The sequence below is a fragment of the Platalea leucorodia genome, assembly GCF_965183815.1.
Source record: "Platalea leucorodia genome assembly, chromosome: 3".
NCBI classification, from domain to species: Eukaryota; Metazoa; Chordata; class Aves; order Pelecaniformes; family Threskiornithidae; genus Platalea; species Platalea leucorodia.
This window is the reverse complement of record NC_138825.1, coordinates 51,388,762-51,407,141: the sequence shown is the minus strand read 5'-3', so window position 1 is coordinate 51,407,141 and position 18,380 is coordinate 51,388,762.

Here is an 18,380-nt window from a genome sequence, read left to right as displayed (position 1 = left end):
TGAAGTCTAATTTCAACTGCATGTGTGTCTTTATCTTTTCTGAAGCAGGAAATATTAATCACTAAATCTGATTGGTCTCACTGCTGCTTACCCCAAGGCAGCTTTTTTAGCTTATGAAAACTGGTGTCAGTTGACATCGTCATCCACATGGCTTGATGAGTAAGAGCTGAAGCTGAGCTATTTCCATTTTAACTAGACAATAAAGCAGAGAAGCTGATAAATGCTGAGGTAGGGTAGATTTCAGCAGGGAGGTTTTATGAAATGAAGTTTTCTCATTGGCCTCATACCCATCCTATTACTGGAAATGGAGCTGCCTATGCTCATCCTTTTAATGTTTTTATTAAGAGATCTCATCAAAAGACAGGAGAAGACTGTGCAGCCAACTGAGAAAATTAAGGGGGAAAAGTCTTATTGTTATATAAATGTCCCTTCCTCCCACTTTTGCAGAGCTGTTCTTGATCCTTTCAAAGCAGTCTCCCTTCGAGAAAAGAAGATGCTGTTAGCTGGAATCATACAAAGGAGAAATTACAACAGTTAGTCTTTCATGTTAATATTTTAGTCCATTAATGCCATTATTATTTATCTAGCACAAACTGAATGCTAGGGGCTTTTCAGATAGCAAACTCCATGTCCCAGTGTATGGTGTACGGGTGATCCATGCAAGAGGACGTGTGAGTCGGCATCTAATTAGGTGCTGGCCTGCACCTGAGGAGGCGGGAACTGGGATCCCAGCTCTGCAGCACAGGGGTAAACCAGACTAAACACACTTTGCAAAGTTGCTCGGCTCTGAGCTTTGAGGTATGAGGCCTACCTCTCAGCGCGTTACTTTTCCTGCTGGTAAAAGAGAAGCCACTATGCTTTGTCGCTGTGTCTTTAGATTTCAGAAGGTGTCGGGAAACGCAACTTCCCATGTAGATAAGGACTACTTAGCATACTGTGACATGCTCTCATTAGAGGCCTCCATGTACTGCTACAGCGTGATACCTCAATAAATGCATTTCTTCCTCTCCCAGAACACTTTTTGATTTTCTGTACTCAGTTCCACAAACAAGCAGTGAAATTTCACCTGTATTTTCAACCAGTTTGTTCTATAGCTCCTTTTAAAGTTCCTTTTTTCCTTTGAAGGATGAATATTTTAAATTAAACACAGAGAAAAAGCAAGGGGCAAGCTGAAGGATAAGAGTATGGCTTACAATGCTTAGGATGAAGTTTATTGTAATTGCCTCAATTTTTTCCCCTCCTGTGCTTCCTTGGAGAGAAGTTTGAATGGAAAGTCAGGCAGGGCCGATTCTTGATTTCTCTGAATACCACTGTAGAGGAAAATTCACTACACTTAATTGCCTAAGCAATTGCCTAAGCAGGCAACACTTTCTGCTCTCAATTGATAGGATTTTCTAAGCTGATGCACTCACCTGTCCTCTAACAAAGTTTCTGAAAACTGGAGATAAGAGGTTGGTGTGGTCCAGAGGGTCTCCTCCATTTTGGGTGGAAGAGCTGAGGTTATGCTCCTCCATAGGGTCACTGCCACATGTCCATGCTTCAGAGAGACCACTCTGACGATGAGCAGAAGCAGCAGGTTAAAGGCAGGGTAGAAAGGGCAAAGTAGCTGCATTTCTTCTGATCTTTCTCACCTGCCCCCCTGTACATGCCAAAGCAGAGATGACACAGGCACAGCAGAAGGAGACTCCTCTTTGCTTTTTTAGGAGCATCAGGGCTGGTCTGGATGAGCTGGAAAGAGCCTTTCCATGTGCCCTGGGGCCTCCCTTGGCTTCACAGACAGCAAAATGCTCAACAGTGATGTGCCTGTGTTCAGGTTTCACACAGCCCTTTCTGAAGCCATGTGCCTGCATGACATTGCGCTTTAAAATACAACATTAAAGACCTTGAGACCCAATGTCCTCTCTAGGGGGGACCGTGGGCAGTCATCTCTCACCCCATGCCAACCCCCCTGGGATTAGTTGCTCACATACTGGGGGATATGGGGCTCAGTGGCCCTGGACACACCACCTCCATATGCATCTAGGAGATATAGACATACAAACGTATTAGCCGCTGCCAGAGCTGAATGCCTCTGAAGCCTCTGGGTATATAGTGCTAAACCAGAGTTTGGTTTAGTTCAAAGAAAGAGAAGGCCCAACAAAGATGTTTGGTTTGGGACCCCTGCTGATAACTGTACCACATTACGGTTTTGGTCCAAGTATATCTCTACTATATCCCTGGCTGCAAACCTAATCCACCTTTATACATAGGCTGAAGCCTGTGTGCACACACAGGCAAATGCAGAGAGGTCTCTGGGGAAGGCAGGCAGTGAAGTGGGGAATCCTGCACGTTGGGAGCCCACGCTGAGCCCAGCTGATGAATACATAAAGGAGTGCTGGCTTTTGACGGTGCCAATTTCTTAACCTTTGCGATCATTAACGACTTCTCCCTTCCATTGGAAAAAAAGCCAGCAGTTCCTGCATTTTTCTGAGACACAAGCAAAGCATTTAGCACCACAAATAAGCTCGTAATTTGACAGGCAAAACGCCAGGAAAAGTGAAAGCAGATTCCTCCCTCCAAGGCCCTGAATATCTTAGTGATCCTTTACTTGTTTTTCAAATGCTATTTCCTTTTTGTTTAATCACAGGTTTGGGTCAAGACACTCTTCAAAATATCATGGCCTGTCCATGTGCATTTTCTTAACCTTACGGATGCTCACAGTTTCCTGCTTTGCCAGCCAAAACAAATACAACACAGAAATGCCTACGCACGTCCAGAGCAGTCGCTGAGTAGCTCTCATTTTTAATTTACCTACAGATGGATGTACCATCCATCCATGGTTTTTTTTTCCCTTATGTGCAAAGCCAGCATCCGCAGAGTTGGCATAACAAGTATTCGAGAGGCTGTATTTGCTGTGAAACTCATCAAAAGGAATTAGCTACAGCATGTGAACAATAACTTCAGATGGCAGGGCTACAAAAAGAGCGGAGGCTGATAAAGGCCATAGGCAGGCATAATATTCAAGCCCCTTGAAAATGAAATAGTGCTGTGTGTTCCCCAAGAGACTTCCAGCCAAGGAGCCCAGAGGGTTTTCACAAGGGCTGGGGAAGCCGGTGGCACCCTGGGGTAGGGTCTGTCTGCCCCGGGCTCCTTGTCAGAGAGGAGCCTTTGGGTGCTCTCTCGGGACTGATCTGAGAGGACGGGACTGTTCTCCTTCCCCTACCCGCTCTCTGAAGGAGCGGGCTTCCCCGTCACAGATGGCCAGCCAGTCAGTCCTGCAGAAACATGAGGCTTCGGCACAGCACTCTCCTCATCTAGGGAGGTGGTTCAGGGAAGACAGTAACATAGCACGGGGCTGTGCTGCCTTTCTGTGGGACTGCTGCAGCTTCAGAGGAATTTCACAGTAAGTGAAATTCGGACTGAGTATAGGGGAAAAAGATCACTGTGAGAGTGGTTCAGCACTGAAGCGGGTGCCCAGCAAGGTTTCGGGCTCTCCAGCCTTGGAGACAGCCAAAACTCAACCGGACAGGCCTAAGCAACCTGCTCTAAGTTTAACATTAGCCATGCTTTGAGAGGGGGGTTGGACTGGAGACCTCCAAGTGCCTGTCCAGCCTAAACTGTGCCACAATTCTATGACTGGGGGAAGGACGAGATGAGCCTCTTTGCCCTTCTCAATATACACCTTTTAGATTGGCACTTGACTGCTTTTCTGCTAGGGAAGACGAGGTTTGAAGGTAACCCATCACTCTATATACACACCTGATTTTGAGGAGAAGCTCACATCCTGGCGGCAATTTTATGCAAATTTTTCAAAATGAAATGACTTGTTGAACATCACGCAGTAGATGATTGGCAGCAGAGCGTGACTGTGCCCTGGTAGTCTGAGCACTAATGTTTTGTAGCCAAAGGACACGCTCTTCCCTAGTCCCTCTGAGCAAAGGAAAAGAACATTTCTGTGGGCAGCCTCTGTGAGGAATGTGTCGCCATGGTGAAATGCCAGTTGTGATTACACTGTGTAAGCCTCCTGAAATCCACGTGTCAAGTGGCAAAAAATTAACCTTAAAATTAACCCCTACCGATCACCTTAAAGGGAGAAGAATGACATATTTAATTTTGTGTAGTAGTCACCAGGGAGAGAACGGACTCCAGCCTTGTTCATTAATATTTAATAAAAAACTTATTAATTTTCTTAAATAAAGGGTTTAATGTCTGACTTAACACCTACTTCTTGGATCCCAGTGGAACTCATCTTCTTTGTTATCAGCTTTTGCATTTGCTCTTGGGGTCTTTTAAAAAAAAAATCTGCTTTTTCCTCCTCTTCTTGACAATGAATCGTAGAGAAGTCAGCCAGACTGCAGGAGAAAGACATCGCTACAGTTGGGATAGCTGTAAAAGTGAGAGCTGTATGCTGGCTGAGTTGCAAGTAGACATGGACCTGTTTCTCTTGCAGTCCATAGCGGGCCACTGAGGGGTTCAGCCCCTCGGAAGCCCCCTGAGCTGACTGCCTGCCCCACTCGCTGCAGAGAGGTAGCTAGCAGCACCACACCACAATTCATTCATTAATTAGTCGTGCCGTGATGAGAGGCACGGCTGAGGTGATTGCTGCAGGAATGCTTTAGGGCTCCGGGAGTAAATACAAAACCAAGCCCTGCTGCCGTGCAGGCACAGCCTCGTGAAGAGGGCACCCGCCCTGCAGCGAGGCCAGCCTGCCTTGTGCACCCCGGGGGTGCCCCGGGGGTCCGGCCGCGCGAACCACCGCTCCGCACGCGGAATGGCAGAAGAAGGGTGCAGGGACCCCCCCCAAGGCAGCGCTTCGTACCGGGGTGAGGCTGCCCGCCCTGCGTGCGGCCGGGGAGGGCGGGGCAGGGGAGCGGGCACGGCACGGCCCGGGCCCGGACCTGGCTGCTCCCGCGCCCCGGCCTCCAGCCCGCGGCCAGCCCTCATTAGCCGGCGACTGCGTGCGTAGCCCTCAAAATGGCTTTTGCCCAATTTAATGGCAAAACGGATTTGCTTCGTGGCCCGTTCTCGGCGTTTATTTACTCTGGTGCAGGAACACCCGGACCGAAGGAGCAGGGGCCGCCCCCCGCCGGCGCCGCCCGAAGAGAAGCGGCGGGGCCGGGGCTGCCCCCCCGACCCCGGTTGCTGCCTGGCGGCGACGGGGGCTGGCCCAAACAGGTCCGGGTTCCTGTTTCCCCAAAAGATTTTGTGGAAATGAAAGAAAGCACCTCTTGGTGGGACGCCGAGGGTGGAGGGTGGGAGAAAGATTTTTTTGGATCGGTGCAATTTTTGCATTGCAGAAGAATTTGTGAGCGGTTTCTTGCTGTTCTGGTTTTCTTTGTTCCCCTCCCTCAAGCTGTGAAATTTCCTGAGTTATGGGAAACAGGTCCTTACACAGGTTTTCAGGTCAGCACAAAATTTGTGGTAGTCTAAGATGAAATCGCTGTGACTTTTCCCTGGTTTTGTGTGTGATGCACACCACATGCAGGGAATGCATCGCATGCACCTTCGGAGCTGAAAGATGAAGTCAAGGGAATGGTTCCGGATTTGTCTGCATGTAACAGTGGTTAATTTGGCCAAAAGCCTGTGACAAGAGCAATCACAAATGATTTCTGAAGTTGATTGTGTTATTTCATCACACAGAAAAGGCAAACTATAGGCCTACTTTTCTTTCACAGGATATGATTAATTCCCATTGATTTAATCACTGCTGGTGTGTGTATCGGGCGGGGATAGAGCAGGGGGAAGAGGGAGGACCCAACAGCAGAAAACCAAGCATTAGCTCTAATCCTAAATTTTCGTCACTGGGAGTCACTGAATGAATAGGCCTCAGCTACAGGATAATGTTCAGACACCTATTTTTTTTCTGCTGTAAACAGCAAAACATTTTATGAACAGAGTGGGGAATATGGATAGTCAAGGACTCCAGGATTACTCCACTGCTTACGGTAAAGTGCTGCAAGTCTGGATTTGAGAGGTTGCTAGTATCATGCTGCAGGGTCTCGACAAAGCAAACAAATCTCTGCAAAAATGGAAACACCTTCCCTGTGACAGGAGTGCCACTGCCTACACAGCTATTGGCAGTTTGCAAAGCCTGTGTAATCGGTCATGGGGATAAAGGACAGACATATTTCTAGATGCAGCACTTTTCTGCTGATTTCAGGATCGCCCTGCAAAGCAATGTGACCATTCTCACAAATTCGGCTCTTGCGTTTTCCCTGTTTCTTCTTGAGAACTATTTCCTTTCTTCAAAAAAGAATGTCAAGGACACCTAATCCCTGTGCCTTGCTCTCAGGGGGTTCATTCATGTGGCAAGAAAGACCACAGCTTAGCTGAGCAAAAGTGGGCTGACGTTCTAATTTTGTTCTTCTGCTTTTCGTTTGTTTTACAATTTATTTAGGATTAGAAACTTTCTTAGGAGATGTAATTCTCCTGAAATGGAGTTTCTGTCAAAAAAGTAGGGACAAGAGAAAATCTTAAAAAGTTTGAAACTTCTTGTTTCAGCAGTCTTTAACGGAATAGTGCTTCAAAAAAGCCCATAAAAATGTTTTGTTTTGACACTTTCCAAATGAAACTTTTTGACCTTTTGTTTCAAAATGGCATTTTTCATTTTAAAAGTGACCTAAACTAAAAGGAAACAAAGTTCAACACGAGAACTAAACCACCTGGAGAATGAAGCGTACAGTTCATTTTGGGTTGAACAGTTAGTCTGAATTACCCCACGAAGAAACCCAAAATCATGTGCTGTAATCAGAATGATATTTCTCTGATTCGTCAACGTAGGACAAAAATAATAAAAACATCTCTTACATGCCTTGGCTTTAAGCTGAACATGTGGTTGGACAAAGTGAACATTTTTGTTACTTGATTTGCAGTGACAGCAAAACCTTGAATGACAAAAGAGCTACCCAAGATGCTTCTAATTTTTCTGGTGAGTTGGAGCAGGTCAGTTGCAAAAACACAGCTACAGCATACCCAGCCCCGTACTTCTTGGTGATGTGAGAACCACAGCCGCAGATCGTAAAGCAGATGAATAGTGAAAAAAATTAGGCTGACGGTCAGCCCTGAAACAGGCCACCTGCAACTAAAACTCAGAGCCGAGAGACACTATTAGCTCCTTTAAACTGTTATAGTTCCTCACCTAAACACAGCCCTGAGACATTTAATTTTGTCACTGAAGCCCTGCAGCACCGACCCGACTGCCCCAAACAGCTTCCTTGGAGCTCTTACCACATCCCCCTCGGCGCTGTGGCTGCTGCCCATGTGCACGGAGCTTGGAGGCTAAAAATTACCCCCAGATATAAATGCTACCGCATAGCAGGAGCATTTCTTTCTCCCTACGAAATCCCTCCATCTGGATTGTGTTACCGTCCCGCCTCAGCTAGCACATGCCGTCTGGGATTAAACAGCCTGTGAAACTGAGACCTGCCGCAGGCCAGTGCGAGCCCGATTCTGCCCCCGCACCGGAGCCCCCCTGGAGGGCAGGTGGGTGACTCAGCTGTGCTTTTCTCAGGTGCCTCCTCTGGGATTAGCTCCCTCAGAGGGGCTGGCATCTGTTCTACTTCACCTCCTCAGGGATAGTCCAGACTTGGCAAGAGGACCACCCCTTCCCAGTCCCCACAGTGACTTCCCCTTCGTGCTCTGTTTTGAGCAGAGCCCCATTTGGACTCTGTTTTAGTTCTCCTCCTTAGTGCTGTCGCCCAAACCCACCTTTCTTATGAGAGTTTTCCTCCTTCTTTCCTTTGGGAAGCCTTTCAAATCTTTGAGGGGATGGGAAGGGTCTTGGTGAGGCCTCTGCCAGCAGTACATGGACAGAGCAAGGGACGAGTGTGTAGGAAACTTAATTCTATGTAGACTATACCATCCAGACACTTTGGCTGTCACTCCTTGTGCTATAAATCCAGTGCAATCTTACCAGCATGAGTAGAGCTTCCTTTTTTATCTGTGCATGAGGTCAACATTTGGCTTAGAGTCTGTCCTTGCTATTGTGTGTATATATATATATATATGTATAAAAATAGCTATGTAGATACATATAAATTAATGAAGTTCAGCAACTCTGTGAAATTAACAACACAAGTAGTAGTAGCTTGAAAAAATAAGGGACGCAAGGCTTAGCCGTTTCGTGCTACCCTTTTGTGTTGCAACAGCTTCTGCAAATAAGGTATTAGGAGGGACTGGGAGACCTAAGCAGCTTGTCGTGAGGCATGGAGCCCTTCACCCTTGGTTCTCTGGTTCAGATGTGACTCCATGCAACAGTGCTTGAAGCTTGCAGCCATCAAGAGCAGTTTGTTATTTGTGTTGTTTTTGCCTCCGTGCCAGTGGGTAGAGACCTCAGAAACTGCCAGACCCTCTGGTCTGAGCTGAGGTTCCCATTGAAAAAAGTGGCTGTGAATAGAACAGGTGAAAGACTGTGTTTCTTTCTTTCTCCTTGTTCAGGGCTGAGGTAGGCTGGCATGGCACCGAGGGCGTAGCTGCACTTCCCCCACTCTATGCAACGAGGGCTTCGGGACCCTGGATAAACTTCCAGGATGTTTCATGGGCGCTATCGCTGGGCATATAAAAGAGCAGTTTATTACAGCAGAAGCTCTGCTGATAGCACGGTGCTTGCAGTGTGCTCACAAGGAGGGCTGGATTATTAAGGGATGTAAAAAGAGCCTTTTGGAAGTGTCACTCCTACACACCAGGGTACAGCAGGGGGTGCGCAGCGGCGGGCTGTGTGTCACTCACAGCGGGGACTGCCGGCACAATGGCTTCTGTTTTTGCTGCCTGTTCAGTATTATTTGTTTTATGTTGATACTGTCGATGCAGTTAAAGAGATTATGTATTTTTCCCATGGCATAAACAAAATGACTTGCATTTTGCAAGGAGAGTAATGGTAATGAGAAGTCAGGCTTCAAGGAGGAATGATGGTAAGGTTGACGGCAAGGAGAAACAAATCTCGTATGCTCAACTTCGTCTGAGCTGACTGCCATTTCCTTAAATAAATTAATAAAGTCAAGTGCCTGTGTTCTCACCTTATGAGGAGGGGGGGAAGAGGCAATGGGCTGCAACCTCACAGCGGGCTGCATTTTTAGTAGCTGATCTCTTACCATTAGTTCAAATCCAGCTTCAAACAAGACACAGGTTTGGTCGTTCTCCTCAGGCCGATGTCAAACCTTTGTCCTCCTTTTTCCATCCCCTGCCTTGAAGCAGCCCAGAGCTAGACATGATCACAGAGACGGAGGACGATGTAAGAACTCCTCTGAAGCTAGCTGGGCTTAAAAGGTCACTTTGGGAGCAGCTCTGGCCCTTCTTCTCCTACCCCACATCGCCCCTCCCACCTCCCGCTGAAGTGCGTAGCCATGAACTGGATTGAAATAGGAAGGGGGAATCATGCTGTTAATAACTCCGAATTGCAGCTCCCTGAAAGGTGCTGAGCATTCATTTGTTCTTTGTTCCCAGGGGACAACACATTGTATGTTACAGCCATTTGTTGTTCGGAGTTTTTTTTTCCCACCCAAATACAGAACAGTGGCAGCTGAGCCACTGTATGAGAATAGCATTAAAATGTGTAATGCACCATAAATAAACAGAAATAGACAGCCAGGAAGCTGTGGTAATCACTGCTTTGATGTAGCATGAATTATGATGTGTGTATATATGTGAGTGAGTGTGTGTGGGGGGGGTTAAGGGCTTCATGTTTCTGGCTGTGCTTGTTTTGACTCAGCTGCTGTTGCTCTGGGAAGAGAGTGAACCCAGCCTGTCATTTACATATCTCCACCTTCGCACTGACAGCTGCTGCCCCTTGACTCAGAGGAAAGAGATCTCAACCTCCACCGCCTGTTCCCTTTGAGTCCCTTCCTCCTCCTCCTCCTCCTTGTCCCCTCTGCTCCCATAGCAAGGCAGGAGAGGGAATCCTGGCCGTGTCCCAGGGACCCGGTCACTCCTCCTGCCACCTAGGGAAGATCATGTAACAGCTTGGCCTTCAGCATCGCCTTCCAGAAGTAGCTGATTTATGTTCCTTTGGTCTACATTAGGCTGTTGTTTTTTTCCCTGCTGACTTCCCACTGCTACCGGGATAGTGAAAGCAGCAATGGATGTGTTAGAGTGGGCAGGTGAGGTTATTAACAACTCGGCGTCATGTTTCCCTCAAGGTACTGAACATTAAAAAGGCGGCTGTTGAATCCTAGTGCTCTGAGATCACTAAGAGACCCACAGTAGGTGAAAAGAGAGGAAAACCAGCAGAAAAAAATGTAGCACGGGTCTCTCCTTGTGGATTATCTCCTATTGGCGTCCCAGGGACTCCTTTAGCTGGCACAGCAAGCCGCTTGTTTGGAATAATCTCCTGCCCATCCCTGCTACAGCAGCAAGACAGCTTATTAAACCAGCCTAGCTTTCTTTTTGTGCTCTTTGCATTAATGTTTTACCTGGAGCCGATAGTCTCCCTCTGAAAGACTTGTTTGGTCTGAATAGCCACAAATGAGTCTAACAGTGCTTAAGTGCTGCTCGGGTTCAATGAATTCTCTGACCTTGTGATAATTTAGGTGTCACAGGGCACCAATAAATGCCAAAAACTGTCTTCCAGCCTGTAAGTAGCTGCATAACCACTGCAGAGCGCCGCGGTGCTCAGCCTGCCTGCAAGGCCCATGAATGAACCGCACGCAGCAGAGCCCCCCCAGACCCGCGTCCATACGTGCCTTCTTGTGGCTCCCTGGCCGGAGCAGGGCCGCTGCCCCCAGCTCCACCTTATCCCACCCTCCTGGTTCAGCTCTGGGCTCTGCTCTCAACCCTGGAGTAAAAACGCCAGCTAAAAGGTTTATTCTTCTCGTACAAGAAGCACCATTTCCTAGCTGGGGGGAGGCAGAGAAAGGGCAGGGCTTGGCTCTGCTGACAAGCAGTTGTCTCACACAGGGAAAAGGTTTAAGAATCCAGAAGTGGGAGCACTTAAACAGTTACAAATTTTTCAGTCAAGTCAGTCACGTCTGACTGGCTTAGATAGTCATAATTAACTGCTGAGAATGGGTAGAGATTTCTTGAAACTGTGATATATTGACACAACCAAAGGCCAAGCACAAACTATGCAAGTGAAGGAGTCATTTTAGTTAGAGTTTCAATGGGAATTTGGTGCCTAAATATCTCCAAGCATCTGGAGATATATTTTTTCTGTTATTGTCACTTAACATAGTTACTCTTTATTTTATTATGATTTTAGTGAAGAGGGAAGGTTGTGCATTGAAGTCTTTCTACATATAGGGACTGCAATGCATAAAAGCAGCAGGCAGCCCTGCTATTTTTCTCCAAGGAATAAAGATGCACCTTGGTGGAGCTGAGTTAAGGCTGTAACAAATCTCTTCCCGACTCAGCAAGGAACTGAAGGATGCGCTTAACTTGATTCACAAGCTTTAAAAAGTTTGTGAAACAGGCGAAGCCTTGCTACTGCACGGCATAGCTGCACACTAATGGATGCATTAGAAAACACTGTCACAGCGCACATATATTGCCACACATGGTAATTACTCAAATTGCAAGACAATTATCATTCCAATACTAAAATAGCTGACTTGCACTTGCTTCACAAATGCTAGAAACACCTTCCTCATTCAGGCCTAGCAGGCCTAATTCTGTATTATGTTGTAGCTCCATTGCCCTCCAGCAACACAAAAGACCTAAAGAGGCCAGAAATAGCCTCTGGGGAGCAATGTCAGACATAAGATGTTCATCCCAGCCCATCTGTTGGCGTACCACAGTGCCTCAACACTAGCTCACTCCAACTGTCTCATAAACTTCTGCCCAGGGCCCTTGTTGGGAAGGGGCCATGTGTTTGACGTGCAAGCCGAGAGCACTCCCTAGCAGTTACTCAAAAGCAGCTTATGGTCCTAGGGGCTAAATTAAACTCAGTTCAGCAGATGACAATAATTCATATTGGGGAAGGGAAGCACCCCTTCCCTTCCCCCCCTCCTAGCCCCAAAATACCATCTCCTCCTCCCCTCCTGCTCGCTGGCTATCCCCCGGCCAGACCCTTGTTAGCCCTTCTCCCTGCAGAGAGGTCGAGTCGGAGCAGAGGGGACAGTGCAGGACCTGGCAGGGAGCCAGCGATGGTGTATTTTGGAGTTGGTGATGAGCAGGACAGGGAAGGGAAAAGCAGGCTGTGGCTTCTTCATCCCAGTGAGCAGCTCCCTGCGACGAGTGGCAGGATGAACCCCAGGAAGCCCATGGTGTGCCAGCGCCTGTTTCTGGAAACAGCATAGTAAAGTGGGATGTCTCTGCCTTCATCCAAGGTGCCAGCTCACAGTGAATGGGCAGAGGGTCTTGGGCAAGAGGTGGGACTGCTGTCTTGCAGAGCTACAACCTCTCCCTGCCTCTTGCTCAGAACAGGAACACTCTCCTGTCTGCTTATTCAAGTTCTCTGTGGCTCTGTCCTCCAGTGGGAATGGAGCTGATGGGTCTCCCCCCCCACTGGGGCCACGATGGGCCTGGGCTTTCCGACCCTGCTGCTGAAGTGCAGAGCAGAAGGTTGCCCCACTGTCCACCTGGCAAGCACCAATAGTTCAGACACTGGGTACCCTCTTCTTCTCTTCCTTCATTTGGATGTTGCTCTCGGCATAAATCATACTTCTGTTGTGCACAATATTTTCAAAACTGTGACGCTACTGCAAAAATTATATAAACATGAGAAATATCAACTGCTGTCGTTTTGAGATTACCTTTCGCTCTTTGTAAAGACCAGACTTGATAAAATAATACAAAATGGCTTCTCCTAAGTCATATCTCTTTTCCGTTCACTTTAGAGGCTCAAACCATCCAGTAAGACCATGAAGGTTTTTAACACTCTTTCTTGATCAGCGGAAAAAATAAGTATTAAACTTCAAATGAACATAAGGGCATTCTGCAATGCAAGAGTTATTTGACAATGCAAGTCTGACTATAACAAATTATTTTGCTAGTTTCTGTAAGTATGTAAAGCATACTTAAACAAGCACAAATGTTGGTATATTCAGACTTCTGAGAGTTTTTGATTTCCTTTGCATTGCAGAAAAAAATAGATTTATTTCTTTTTAATGAAAAATTATTGACACTTCGGTTCTCCCCAACTAAAGCTAACAGAAGGTTTGTCATTGTCTTAAATGAAGTCAGAATCACACCATTGCAGTCCTGTTCAGTGTCATAAAATTGTCAAGCTGTCAGTTTCCTGTTGGCCTGTTAATGGCTTTTTTTATGATATTTAAAGCACATAAATTATTTGTATAGTTATTTATTCTACTTTGCAATTAATTGCAGTCATTGGAATATATTTTATCTTACACTGGGGTTTTATTTTACATGCTGAGGCCATTATATTTTCATTTTTTATGGTATTTGAGAGCTTTGCGTTTGTCCAGAAGATTTGAGTATGCCAGTGAATGACTGGATGCAAATTCAGTGTTCTGCTTTCAGACAGTTTATGACTTTCAGTCAGCGTCTTTGCTGATAGAGGTTTACATTTCAAGGGTGTGGGGTATTTTTTGGTTTGTTTGTTTTTTTTTTTTTGTAAAGCTTCTGACACATTATTGCTAGGATTTCGGTAAATCCACTATTATAGCACTCCACATTTTTTGTTCATATTTGCTGGTTTTTTTATTTTCAGGGAATAACAAGAATGAAATGTGTATATAAAACCATGGTACATCATAAAACATATCACATTTGCTCGAAGATACTACTAGCATGAAAATATTAGTAGTTATAAATCCATCTCCAAGAAAAATGACTATATTTCTCTGCATTCAACCAGCTGTTCATTAAATGGAAAAATACTTTCTCTAAATTGTCTAAGTTTTAAGGTCATGTATCTCCTTTTAATGGCTCACTCTTTGAAGGAACATTCTTCCAATTGTTAAACTAGCTCTCAACATAAAGTCTTTCTACTGTTTATGTGCATGAGGATGAAATTTGTATTCACACAGAGAGCTAAACCAAGAGTTATATCCTTTTTCTCCTGAAGATGTGTTCTCCCACCTTTAAGATGCTTATGCTCTTGAGGTGTGGAAGTGTGTGTGACCCACAGAAGTCACCAAAGCAGCCAAAACTGCAGAGTTTTGGTATCCCTCTATATTTTACAGTCTTCATTGGGCTCCTGACCTTGACAGAAGCTTGGCCATGTTTACTGTGAATACTTGAAAGTAAGAAAGCTAGAAAATACGGCAAATAAGATGTGCTACTCCTTGAGTAACTGTTTATAATGTATGGACAGAAATAGAGCATTACAAGGAAGGTCAGTGTGGGGGAGCTCTATTAGAGGTCCTGTGGGATGGAGTGATTGACCTTAGTATTACACCAATACCAATGGCATTGCACTCCTGATCAAAGGCTCCACTGTGCAAAGAGCTGTACCTCCACCTAATCAAAGACAGCTCACCTGGTAGAACTGAAAGTTAAAAGTGTAGACTTTTAAGCTTTCATTATTTGTGTCCCTTTTAAAATATCCTCACTTTCACTAATAGCAGCCTGCCAAGAGTAAGCTTGCTTTCCCTTACCCATCATTTGCCACCCTTTACCAAGTAGCCACCTGTGGTTGTCCATGAGCTTGCAAAACATGGTCTGAATACCCAAGCTAAAAAACAAAGCAGAGAGAGTGCAAGACAGTAAAGTGTGGACACATGACCTGGTTTGATAAAGCCTCCGGAGAGTCTAGGAGACAGCTCAGAGCTGAAGCCGTATCTTTCAAGTCTCAGCCTATGCTTTCATCTTAAAAAGAATTTTCCTCTCAGTTTGCAAGAAATGTGTATCTAGGTAGAAACTTCTGGATACTTTGTTCAGGATCAGTGGAGGGATTTAGCCAGCAGCAGTCAGCTCGAAAAGAAACCCTCCACCAAAACAAAGTTATGTGCAACTCAGATGTGGACTAGTTTTGGTAATTCCTATATGCCTTTCACTCCCTGGTCAATATGACTCAAAATTAATGACATACAACAGGTCATGCTGAATTCTGTTAATCTGAGAGCAGTTAATATAATCATAAATAGATATCAATAGTGTCTAAAGCGTTTATACCGATGCAGGTGACACAGATGCGAAAAGACTCCTAGTTCTTGCTGTCAGTGTCCTAGCTACAAGCAATCTAGTGTCTGGGTTTAAACTGCATAAACAATGTAGGAGTTTTCATGGTATTTTTATAATAAATATGATCGAGTGACAATTTACCCCCAAAAGCAAGATTAGTATTTATTCAGGAACACCTTTCTATTTGGCAGTTTTTAAATGAACACATAAATGAATAGATAAGCTTGTTAACAACTCTGAAATATAATTAGTTTGTTGATGTAAATTGTTACTCAGCAGGAAATTCAGGTCTGCAAAGTAGCTGCACAGTTTTAGTTGCCAACAGTCACAGTGCCTTAAATAAGTTATTTCCACAAGTTCCATGAAGCAGCTTATAGATGCTTTTATTTCATTTCATTATTTTATATTACTCTGATGGTAGCTTTTGTTCTTTCATAAAACATCTTCTCTCAGACACCAGACATCTGGGAAAATCTGAAAACAGAAACTCCTCAAAAACACCCACTCATCAACCCTGCATCATAGGGTTAAAATTCAGAGAAGAAGATAATAAACTTTGTTGAAAAAATCTTGACTCCAAGGTTTGGCAGACAGAAAGAGGAATTTCTATATAATCAAGCAAGTTTAGCCATGTGACAGCAACTGATGTCTGAATGCTGTAGGAAATGGATGCTCTCTGAGTTATAGAAATTAAAGGTCAGTCATTCAAACACCAGTTATTTTATTTGACTTACATAATTAGTGGCCATTACCACCCATTTCAGCTGACTGGTAAATGTTTATTTACTTTTGCTTCACATCCCCAGAGCAGCACAAAACAGTCTCAACACACTGATGTATCTAGCAGCAAAAAACACCTACACTGTAACAAGAGGCGTCACCGCAGCAAGGGCAGAAACACCTCTGGTGTGGTTAGCCTGGATACCTCTAGAAGGATGCTCTGCAGTATGGTCCTTAGTGCTTAACAGCTGCCTCAGCATGTACTCATCATTTCTAGGCAGATCTGTCCAATTTATCCTGAACTCCCAGCGCCACAGTGTGCTGCTGCTGCTGCCCAAGCTGGTTTGCTCAGTACTAGTGCAAATATGTCTGTTCCTGCTGAAATCACGACTCTTGCCTTTGTGAACGTGGCCACAGAAACAGGGATGCGCCAACCTTCCCTTTTTACAATGCTTATGCAAGATTTGCAAAGTTTATGTGGTGGAGACCGCTGGTGAAGGAAGTTCTCTGTCAACAAAAAGCAAAAAATAGAGGCAGAAGTGCAAGTGCGGGAACTGCAGCCTCGCCTATGCTCTGGGGAGTGCAGCAGCTTCCCAGCTGTCCATACTCGCTCGCTCTATGACTTATCTACTGATAGCATGGTTGTGCAGATCCTTGTTTGTGAAGACAGTTCAATTGCCTTAAATGAGACTGCTCACATACAGAGTGGGATTTTCGTGATACAGACAGATAAACTTTAGGAATTGAATGGGATCTAAAGTCCCGTGACATAGATACAATCAAGTGTCCAATGGATGAAACCATGTGAACTTAAGTGCTACACTTGGCTGCTAAGAACTTCCTATGATGACGGAAGGGCAAGGCATACAAATTGCTCATTCTTTAGAAAAACAATTATTTATTATTCATTCTTTTTATTTTATTACCAGTAGAAGATAAGGTGAAATAAATGATTCAGCTCATCTTCCCTTATCACTGCAATACTTTCTTGGCTCACTAGTGATATAATTTATGCTTGTTTCTCCATTTTCTACAATTGCCCTGTATCAGAATTTAGGCTATACCTTGCTGACTAGTTCTGATAGCTGGAAATAATACAAGGAGAATGTTTTTAAAGTAAATTATTACAGGGAAAAGGAAGAATTTTCATGATGGTGTTTGCGAAGGAGATCTAAATTTTCTTTCAAACAATACCCTAACTGCTTAAAACCTCTCATCTCTATGAATATTCATGAATACAAGAATCGGAGTTACCTTTCCTGTCACCCCAAAAGACAAACATATTGGTAAGAATATGTTTAGAATATGAAATAGAAAAGCAGGTTTGACTTGAGAATTTCTCTCCTTAGTCAAATGCATGCAGAGAAGCAACTATGAAAATAGCTTAAATAATAAGCTTAATAAGCTTAACTTAATAAGCTTCGATGCCAGGGTCATATCTGTGCCTGGTGCTAGAGGGATGGTGTTTGAGGGTAACAGATGAACATGCTGGTCTCTTCTGGCCTTAAAAATCTATGAAATCATGTCTCTCAGCTCTGGAAAAGTGCAGCTGTTTTTTCTGAGGCAGCCAGAGCTACAGAAAAGCATGTCAGACCAAGTCCTTTCAGGGCCCCTTGAAGGGCCTTGAGGGAACTGTGGTAACACTACAGTAGTTCAGTCAATGGGAGTATTGCTAACATGACACTTGCAGAGTTCAAAGTGGCCTGTGAAGGCAACACAAGGAGAAGCAGTCCTGGGTATTTTGTGAAAATCTCTTTCCCTAGCTGCTGTTGGCAAGAGTCCTATGGGCTGTGTAACTGGTCCGGCTATGGAGCTTCAAGGTGAGCAGATGCCCTTAGGCACATTTGTGTTTACTCTTATTTGCATCTGAATTTGTTGCACTGAAAAATCTGGAGATGCATCCAAAGCTCAGCCTCCCAGCCCAGGCCTGGCACCAAGGACAGGAGGAGGAGGTGGCAGTCAGCATGGCGCAGGGGTGATACGGCCAGCCACGTGGTGGGGAGAAGAGGCTTTGTGGCTCCTGTCCCAGGCTTTGCACTGACAGCAAGGACCTCCTGACAGAAAGAGTGGCTGGCCACCTCCTTCCTCCTGGCAGGCCACAGGTTTGCAGACATTATCCCCAAGCAACTGGAGATGGGCTGGGCCAGCTGAAATTTGGCCAGTTCAGGTGATAGGCTACTTTGCTGCTGCAGAGCTCATTGTGAAACTCACAGCCCTTTCTGGACCTAGGAGATAAACAAAGGAATTCATTAAGTGCATTGGCTTTTTAAGGGTTTATTATTACCTACCTTCAAGAGTTAGTGTACTTCATTTGTTGTCTGTCACAGGTAATTGTAGATGATTAAGGATATGAGGGCTATCAGTTTTCCACATATCCGGTAACGTCACTGTCCTTGTATCTTAGCTTAATTTTTTTAGATTGGTAAGTGACTTCTGATTTACAGTGACATAGGATATTTTTAACTCCTTTTTTTTTTTTTTTCAGCTGGGTTGTCAAAGACACAGGAAAGCAATTTTATTTCCAAGGACAGTACACAGCAAATTTCAAATCTTAGTTCACCTCCGGTAGCACTAAGGTCTCTGGGGTCTGAGGTACAAATCCTGGAGTCAATAAATAGCTGGTTCTTGGAGCAACTAATCTGAAACCCCCAAAAGGAGAAAAA